General features: G+C 39.9%; 1 long non-coding RNA gene across 1 annotated transcript; it reads left to right on the top strand.

Annotated features, from left to right (window-relative positions):
• Positions 1–1,493: 1,493 nt before the first annotated feature.
• LOC116317361 lies at positions 1,494–2,374 on the top strand. Its single transcript, XR_004199244.2, has 3 exons — positions 1,494–1,610; positions 1,854–1,990; positions 2,076–2,374. It is a non-coding gene; the product is annotated as an uncharacterized LOC116317361 (long non-coding RNA).
• Positions 2,375–10,341: the final 7,967 nt, after the last annotated feature.

The raw sequence follows: 10,341 nt of genomic DNA, 5'->3' as shown, positions 1-10,341 counted from the left end.
AAAATGTAAAACTAAAGTACAGTATTTGAATGTGTGTATTGTGTCTACTGTTTGTTATCTCACCATATTTATAAATGTCTTAATAATAAATGACATATTCTATTATCACATTATTTGTGATCAATGGGTTTGCGTGGTTGGGGGTGTGGGTGGGTAGGGTCTTTAGGCTTTGGCCCCCACCCCTGCCACCAGTATATTTTTAAGCAAGTATTTCTAACTTTTATTTGAATATTCAGTTTCCTACCATCTACTCTTAAAGGGTAATCACCAGGTAACCCACCCTCCCCTTCGCGCACACATCAAACTTGGATGAAGCTAAGGATGAAGAACCTTTTGTTCTTTAAAGAACCATTTGTAATAGCTGAAGAACCATCTACAAAAGAAAAAGGTTCTTTGACATATGATGGTTCTTTAAAGAACCATGAAGACATCTGAAGAACCATTTAAGAACCATAATTTTTCTGAGAGAAGATGAGCAGGTCTCTACGGAAGAGGATGGGGACAAAAAGTGGGCACGTCTTTTTTTTTCTTCTTTTCCTGAATTCTGAGAAAAAACTCAGAATTCTGAGATTAAAGTCAGAATTCTGAGAAAAAAGTCAGAATCCTGAGATTAAAGTCAGAATTCTGACTTTTTTCTAAGAATTCTTACTTTTTCATCAAAATGATTTTTTTTCAGAATTCTGAGAAAAAATGTCTAGAGCTCTATATCTTCTTCCTTTACCCTCTTTCCTATCTCTATGTATACTGCTATAACCTTTGAATACAAATTAAATCAAATTACAATCTAAATTTGATTTGTACCATGTTTACTAGATACTAATTATATCAGGTGTCTTATTAGAATGTTTTATGAATCCTTTAAACTTTTGCCCATTTGCTAATAAACTTCTGGAATTTTATTTCAAAATGATCACATTATCTTCTCTTCGGATGTTCCCGGCTTTCCATCTCCCCTGGTGTATTGTGTATATGTTCCCATGAAATTCCTTTGATATGATTTTTACAATCTTTATGCTTTGAGAATGTTGACATTATACAGCACACTTTTAAGAACCATAGTTTCTAAGTTTTCAGGCTTTTTGTCAGTTTTCCACCAACAAGTCAACCGCCCCTGTTTTCGTCATGCTCAGTGTTTATCTGATAAACACAGAGGAATGTGCAAAAATGAATGTTAGAAACTGATCAGACTGGAGTGTCTGGTTTGCAGTGACTTGTTAGTACTTGTCTCAGTTTGTTTCCTGCTGCTTTCACTTTGGCAGTTTGGATCATTGTGTCTGGGTCTGGGGTCCGTATCTCTGGTAAGTCTCCTTCTATTTGTTTGTTTTGTTTTGTTTTTCCTTTTACAGAATAAATTGATGTCAGGTTGGAAGTTAAAACTACAGATCAACAACGACAAACCCCTCACATACGAATTTAAAGAAAACTTTATACTGGAGAGACACTCTGTGCTGATAGTGTTAGTGCAGCTGTCCCTTTAATAGTTCTGATACCTGGTGACATCACAGGAAGCAGGAAGTAGTAAGGTTTAGTGACGTTTGCACATGGCCAAGGAGACTGGCATGAATCCACATGCATCTGCCCTCAATCCTTCGTCTTTTGGAGCATCGTCTGTATGTATATTGTTTATTTGATACTTATCTGTAGTTCTGTGGTTGTATTTTGTGACATGAGGGAAGTTTAATGTGTAACTTTGATACGTTGTTGAAGCCACATGTTTAGAGCGCGGCTATGCTTATTCTTGCAGCTAAAGTGCTACGCTATGTTGATTTAGATTATTGTAGACTTGTAGGTACAGTGTATATGTAAGATTTAAAGAATATACTGTAATTGTAATTGTGTTATGTTTGTTTCAGTTTCACACTTTCTACATCATTAAACCTGTGGACAAAGAGTAATGGTCTTCAGAGTCTTGATGGAAGAAAAGTGTTGAACCTTGCTGCTGGTTCCTCTTCTGTGCAGTGTGGAGAGGGAAAGACAGTACACACTCGTTGTGAGTCTCTGTGTTACTAGATTTTCTCTCTTATTGTTACGTTTCTCTTGGACATCTGTGACCTTTTTATTGGTTACATTTACAGTTACGACAAGACGCTGTCAAGAAGCCAAATAAAACTGATGCTGACTTGGTGTGGATATACATGGTCAACTGGAACATTGGAGACAACGTGAAGATCGACCTCATCAGCAACACTGGAGAAGAACAGATGCTGTTTAAAAAACAAGATCATGTTAAATAATCATTGTAACTTTTCTGTGGAATAAATTAAAAAAGAGCATTATTACATTTTATATATTTGATATCATTTTATGTTAGTTAAAAATTTTGTGTTTTTATTTAATTAAAAATATGTAAATAAAAAAGATCTTCAAAAAGGAGTCTTTATTATTTTGAGGTGCAACACAAAAATAGTTTAACTGCAATGATGCGGACAAAGATAAGACTTTGCTCTGGGTTTCAAAGCTGAGGGTGCATGAGTGAAAACATCACAAAGAGAAAATCTCACAAGATCTCAAGATGTCTTTTTTATTTTACTTTGAAAAGTGATTATTATTTTTTCTTTAAACACAAGTCACAGCGACACTCCCTAGTTGACTATTTGTATTAGAGTTTTTCATCCTTTAGCACAGATTATAGAACAGGAGGTGTTTTGTAGTTAGCATAGGTAAATGGTAAATGGCCTGTATTTGTATAGCGCTTTACTAGTCCCTAAGGACCCCAAAGCGCTTTACACATTCAGTCATACACACACACACACACACACACACAGGTGATGGCAATCTACATTGTAGCCTGGGGCGCACTGACAGAGGCGAGGCTGCCAAACACTGGCGCCACCGGGCCCTCTGACCACCACCAGTAGGGGGCAATGGGTGAAGTGTCTTGCCCAAAGGCACAACGACCGAGACTGTCCGAGCCAGGGCTTGAACCAGCAACCTTCTGATTACAAAGTGAACTTCCAACTCTTGAGCCACGATCGCCCAGTTAACTTTGTCAACACAAGAGCACTGAATCCAAAGTAGAACAAACGACAGGTTGTTCTACTTTGGACTGATGACTGGCCGAGCACTTCAAGTCCTGATCTCATCATCCAACATCATAACATCATACAGCTGATATCATAGAGTAACAGTTAAAACAGTGCTCAGGATAAGGTGCATTTGAGCAACACCCTCTGTGAAGGCAGCACTGTTTTTATGATGTGGTTCACCAACATCAGATATGCTGCACTTGTGCCATCCTTCATCAGATATGGAAAGACTGTGCTTCACTATGTCTCCTGTTACTCTGTTCTCTATGAGAAGTCCATCCCTATAAAAATCAGAGAGGAGGTGGGAGGATGTGTTCTTGTTTTTGCAGTTCAGGCTCACACAGTTACCCTTCAGCCCAGGAAAAACAGGCCTCTGCAGGATCCCAGAGCCAACTGACAGAAAAATGTTTTCATTTCCAGTCATGTTCTGTCTCTCCTAATTTTGTCACATGTAAACATTTTCCACTGTTTGTTTGATAGGTTACTTGAATACTGCAATATACTGTTGTACCAATTCAGTTAATATTTTGTTGGGTTTCTTGATAACACGTTGCTTGAGGCGCTCCTCAATATAAAGTTGCAGACTGTCCAGATCTTCACCATTGCCCACCAGAGTGCTGAAGGTTGGAAAATTTAGCTAGAATTTATTTTATTGCCTTTTAGGCTAGAAATAAACTGGTGGAGAAAACTAATGACCAAAATGTAACCAGTAGCACCCCGCCATGCTCAATACTGCCGAGATTCCCATTAAAGTCTCGTGTCACTACTGTATCGTGTCTCCCCAATACTTAGCTGATTTCTGGCTATCTTTGGACATAAATATATTTTAAAACAACAGCTTGGAAAGGTACTGTACAGTGCTGTACAGTTTCACTTGGTTGCAGTTTTTGAGTTAATTTGATTCATTATTGTGTCTGAAACATAAGCATTTCTTCCTTCTGCTTTTTCTTCATGTAACATTTCAGCTGCAGTCAGAGAAGAATACTGAAATCATCGATCAGCTCCAGCAGGTGAAACAAACAACAGAGAAACTGAAGAATCAGGTAGAGAAGAAAGCTCATGAGGTTTGATTTTCAATTCTAAACATTCAGAATTTTCTGACTCAAATCTCTTCATGAATAGAATGCACATCAATATTGACTCACCAAATCCGAAGGTCTGAAATATAAAAAAAAGAATCCAGGATATATACATTTTACACCCAAGCTCCAACGTTGTGGCTGATGTCTTCAGATGTTGCTTAAACATGTACACATGATTGTTTTTTTCTCATCATTCCATCTAATTTGTGAAATGCACCAGTCCCTTCTGCAGTCCCTTTTTCCTCAAAGATACTGTTTATCGTTACAGTCAAACAGTTTTATTTGGTCAGACCACATGTCTCCAGAAATTAGGATTTTTATCCCCATGTGCAGCAGCAAACTGTAGTCTGACTTTTTTATGGTGGTTTTGAAGTCATGGCTTACTCCTCCCAGAGTAACCTGGTGGTACAGGACTCGTTTTACTGTGGATAGTGTCGCTGTCTTTCTAGTGTCAGCCAGCATCTTCACAAGGACTTTTCAATTCAATTTTTAATTCAATTTTATTTATATAGCACCAAATCACAACAAAAGTCGCCTCAAGGCGCTTTATATTGTACAGTAAATCGCACAATAATAGATACAGAGAAAAACCCAACAATCATATGACCCCCTATGAGCAAGCACTTTGGCGACAGTGGGAAGGAAAAACTCCCTTTTAACAGGAAGAAACCTCCAGCAGAACCAGGCTCAGGGAGGGGCGGCCATCTGCTGCGACTTGTTGGGGTGAGAGAAGGAAAACAGGATAAAGACATGCTGCGGAAGAGAGAAAGAGATTAATAACAGACATGCAGAGAGGTCTGTTAGCAGTGAGTGAGAAAGGTGACTGGAAAGGAAAAAACTCAATGCATCACGGAAATCCCCCTGCAGCCTACATCTATTGCAGCATAACTAAGGGAGGATTTAGGGTCACCTGGTCCAGCCCTAACTATATGTTTTACCAAAAAAGGAAAGTTTTAAGCCTAATCTTAAAACTAGAGATAGTGTCTGTCTCCTGAATCCAAACTGGAATCTGGTTCCACTGAAGAGGGGCCTGAAAACTGAAGGCTCTCCCTCCCATTCTACTTTTAAATACTTTAGGAACAACAAGTAGGCCTGCAGAGCGAGAGCGAAGTGCTCTAATAAGGTGATATGGTACTACAAGGTCATTAAGATAAGATGGGGCCTGATTGTTTAAGACCTTGTATGTGAGGAGCAGGATTTTGAATTCAATTCTGGAATTCAACCAATGAGCCAATGAAGGGAAGCTAATACAGTGGAACCCCGACTTACGAATAACCCATTTAACGAAAAATTCAAGTTACGAAGGCACTTAACGGCAATATTTCTGCCCGTGTTACGAAAAAATGCCCACATAACGAAATCCGCTGGCTCTGATTGGCTGAGCCCAGAATGCCTACAATGCCCACAATGCCTTCCGAATCATGTGACAACCCCCTTGGCTTTCGTACTTGCGCTTCGCTGCTGCACTTGATTGATGTATTGTTGTTGCAGTTAGCAATTAGCCTATAGCCTATCGTTCACTCAAAAGGTGCGATGGGTGCTTCGACTTACGAAAACTTTTTGACTTACGAAAGACCCTCGGGAACGAATTAATTTCGTTGGGGGTTGGGGTTCCACTGTATAGGAGAAATATGCTATCTCTTTCTAGTCCCTGTCAGTACTCTTGCTTTAACTCTTCTCTGGAGGGGAGAGGGAGGGGAAACAGGAGGACAAAGGAGGGGGGAACAACTAAGCTGTAGTGCCCCTTCACTTCACTCTGCAATACTTTTTGTTAATAGTCAACGGTGCAATAGACTTCAATACTAGAAATGTGCAATTCACTTGTATTCTTATTCCTATTTATTCTATTTATCCCCTTCGTATATTTTATTTATATATGTCTCTGTATTTATATGTGTGTGTATATATAATATTCTGCTCACGCTCTGTAACTTCTGTCGGTGCTATGCTTTTGGAAAACGAATTTCCCAGACGATTAATAGAGTTTTATCTTATCTTATCTGCGTGAACTAGTTTTTCAGCGTCACTCTGAGACACTCTTCTAATTTTAGAGATGTCGTCAAATGGAAGAAAGCAGTCTCACATATGTCTTGGTCAAAAGCGACTCCAAGGTTACTGGGGGCCAAGGTAATGCCATCCAGAGTAAGAATCTGGTTAGATACCACATTTCTAAGATTGTCAGGGCCGAGTACAAGAACCTCAGTTTTATCTGAATTAAAAAGCAGAAAGTTAGCAGCTCTTTATGTCTTCAAGATATTCCTGCAGTTTAACTAATTGGTGTGTGTTATTTGGCTTCATGGATAGATAGAGCTGGGTGTCATCAGCATAGCAATGAAAATGTATCCTATGTCTTCTAATGATACTGCCTAAGGGAAGCATGTATAATGTGAACAGAATTGGTCCAAGCACTGAACCCTGTGGAACACCATAATTGACCTTAGTGTGTGAAGAGGGCTCTCCATTTACATGTACAAATTGGAGTCTATTTGTCATGGTTCTGGGTCGGTGCAACCCAGTATTTTGAGTTCTAATGTTTTGGTTTATTCTTGTATGATCATTTTGCTACCTTTGTGATATGTTGGTTATTATTTGAATTCTATGTTTCTGTTTATTCATGTTTAAGAATTTGTTCTCGGTTGTATCTCACGTTTAGTTTAGTTCAGGTTCCATGTGTCATTCTCTGTCTGTCTCTCAGTGTCAGATCTGCGTCTTGGTGTAGTGTTCTCGTTTCCTGTTTTATTGTGAAGGTCTGCGTCTCATGTGAGTGTGTCCAGTTTTACCTCTGTCTCGTCTTGTTGATGATTCCCAGCTGTGTTCCCCACCTGTGTGTAATCTCCCTGTGTTTCCCTGTGTGTATTTAAGTCGCGTCCTCTGTCTTTGTAGTTGCTGGTCCGTCTGTGTATCCACCATGTTTCATCCGTGTGTCCCCTGCCGTCATCATTATCGTCTTCCTGCTTTCATGTCCAGGTTCGTGTTCTTGTTCATACTCAGTAGTTTAGTTGTCCCAGTATAGTTTAGTTCTCCGTTTTGCCGTTTGCCTGCCTTTATTTCGTATTCAATAAATCACCTTCACACCTTCACGCCTGCCTGCATTTGGATCCTTCCTTACCTTTTCCACACGGCTCTTCTCACTCGCCGTGACACTATAAGATAGATATGATACAAACCACTGCAGCGCAGTACTAGTAATATCTACAGCATGTTCTAATCGCTCTAATAGAATATTATGGTCAACAGTATCAAATGCTGCACTAAGGTCTAGCAGGACAAGCACAGAGATGAGTCCAATGTAAATGAGAGCAGGTACAATGTTGGGCCTAAACTCAGACCCCGCTGTATCCAGGACTTATTCCAGTGAAAGAAAAACAAGGCAACAGTGATCGATCGATTACTTGCGCAAGGGAGGCCTCATCTGTGTCCAGCACGAAAATGACCCCGATGATGGCCTCCTCTCGCTGGCTTTTATTGAAAACACAGTTCACACAAAACAATAGTACCTCCCCTCATAACCCCCCTTGGTTACGAAGACAAGGCACTGTATGTAAATGTATATACAAGAGAGAGTGTGTGTGTGTGTGTGTGTGTGTGTGTGGCCTCCTGCTGATCAAAGGGTCATAAAACCTAAACGCAGGAGGAACATCCTTGGTCATAAAGAGGGTAGTCTCTCTAACACAGTGAAACCATACAAAGGGCAGGAAGTTCTACCAAACATCAAACAGACCTTCACAAGGATGTTGCCTGTGATAAAACACTTCAGCCTCACACCCAGAACCTCGAGAATCTGGGGATGGGAGGAAAGAAAGAATTCCTTTCACAGAGTTAAAACAATGGACCAATGGTAAACATAAAAATGACAAATGTTTAACTATTCACTCCAACATACATACAGTGGGATGCAAAAGTTTGGGCAACCTTGTTAATAGTCATTATTTTCCTGTATAAATCGTTGGTTGTTACAGTAAAAAATATCAGTTAAATATATCATATAGGACACACACAGTGATATTTGAGAAGTGAAATGAAGTTTTTGGGATTTAAAGAAAGTGTGCAATAATTGTTTAAACAAAATCAGGCAGGTGCATAAATTTGGACACCACAAAAAAGAAATTTTGCATCGCACTGTAGATTCTGCTTAAAGACATAAACACAGAGCGACACATCAGAATCAGTAAGACGTCGGCTTTCTCACCCAATGGCACGTACACAGATATGGACACACCGTCGGGGCTGAAAGCTGACAGCTCACTGACTTTGATGCACTGGCGGGTCTGCGCTTTGTGCTTACGTCTTTTATTGCGCTAAATTCTGAAGCTGCAGATTTTATTTCTCTCCAAACAATATTGACTGAACCAGCAGCAAAAGAAGATCCAAACTTCACACTTTGCTTCACATAAACATTGTCATGAATTCCCTCTTACTTTTGCGTTTTGCACTTTCTGTACTTCATGCAGAGCTCTCTCTCGTTCTCTCTCTCTCTCTCAGGAATAGTTTCCCATCTAAAAATCTCTGTTTTCTGCATTATTCACTTGCTAGGGATTGTTCTCAAAGCAAGAGATTGACGAGGTACAACACAAATGCTACGGTAAGGGGGAGCCAGGACGACAGGTCAGGGGGGAGATATCATCAACCGAGATTGTGTACCAAGCCCCAAGTGTGATAGAAGAAGGATCGTTGAGTACGAGACAAAAGACCTAAAAGATAGGTTAATGGTGAAGCTTGGAACCTGGATCCCCTGTAGCCAGTTACCAAGACTACGTGAAGTACCCTCAGAAGATGATGTAAACGCAGCGCTACAGACAATACCTACAGCCATCATTACAGAGACTAACAAGCTGATCTACACTATGGCAGCAGAGATCAGTGAGATGCTTGGCTACAAGTTGAACAGCTGCAAGGAGCAGTACCCTCCATGGAGAAGGAGACTTGAGGTTAAGATCAAAGTAGCACGGCGGGAGGTTAGCCAACTATTGGACCTGCAGAAAGGTGTGACAAAGAAGGCGCCTAAGAAGTATAGCAAGCTGTCCATACCTGAGACCTTGGAAACTGCCAAGCAATGACTCACAGCCTTGGCTAACCACTTGAAGAAATACACCAGAGAGATCGAAGGCAGGAGAAAACACCAGCTGTTCTCCACAGAACCAGCCAAGGTGTACTCTCAGTGGCAGAGGAACAGTGATGGGAATAACGGCATTACTAGTAACGGCGTTACTTTTTTCATTAACGAATAATCTAAGTAATTACTATTTCTTTAGTTACAACGCCTTTACCATTACTAACAAGAAAATACGGCATGGTCGCTTTACTTTTCAACAAACAGACGGCTGAAGTTGTCTTCTTCTTAATGCATCTTATATCAGTTGCAGGGAAGTAGCTGTCTATGTAAGTAATCTGGGCACTACAGCTTTAACCCTCTGGGGTCCAGGGTATAATTGGCCGTTTTTGACTACTTTTGATTTTACCTCTATATTTCACCTTTAAAATATGTTTTTCTTGCCTTGTTTGGTATCATTATTTTCAGCACAACCTCAAATATCTGAAATTTGAGTCATTTTTTCATTTTGGTATACTATATTAGCACAGTTGATCTAAATTCAGACAAAAAATTCAAGATCCGAGTGGAAAAAAGTTATATTTTTTACTGTAAAACCCACAAACATGTTTAACGAATCATTTTCATAACTTGAAATGCAAACAGAAATTGTACATTTCTAAAAATTATGCACAAGTTTTGCAAACAACAAAGTTATATGGTACTATTTACCTAAAAATGCAGCCAAGGCCTCAGGCGTTTTTTATATAACCATTTAAAACTATTTACAGAACAATCAGGAGTGCTGCATCAAATAAGAAGGCACACAAATTATTTGTGCCAGTCCAAAAAATGTAGTTTGTGTTCAGTATAAGACAGAGGAGAAAACCACAGGCCTAAACCCTGCAGGTCTGACTGCAGGAGGTGCATCAGTCCTGTTTTCCACGTGGGAACAGTGTTTACACTGGAATCCACCTTTGACGGCTTTTTTTGGAGAAAATATGAAATTCAGCAGTCTAACTGACACACAATGCAAAACAATAACTACACAACAAACTAACTATAGCCTCCAAACAGGCTAAACATCACTAATGTCTCACATATGCAAACTCGCTCTCTCTCTTTCTTTCGCTCGCCCGCTTTCCATCGGGTGTCACTCCTAAAAACTTCCCCTTCTCCCTAAGCAACCAAATGTCACATGTTG

The sequence above is a fragment of the Oreochromis aureus genome, linkage group 3 (genome assembly GCF_013358895.1).
Source record: "Oreochromis aureus strain Israel breed Guangdong linkage group 3, ZZ_aureus, whole genome shotgun sequence".
Taxonomy (NCBI): domain Eukaryota; kingdom Metazoa; phylum Chordata; class Actinopteri; order Cichliformes; family Cichlidae; genus Oreochromis; species Oreochromis aureus.
This window is presented reverse-complemented; position numbering and strand designations above follow the sequence as displayed.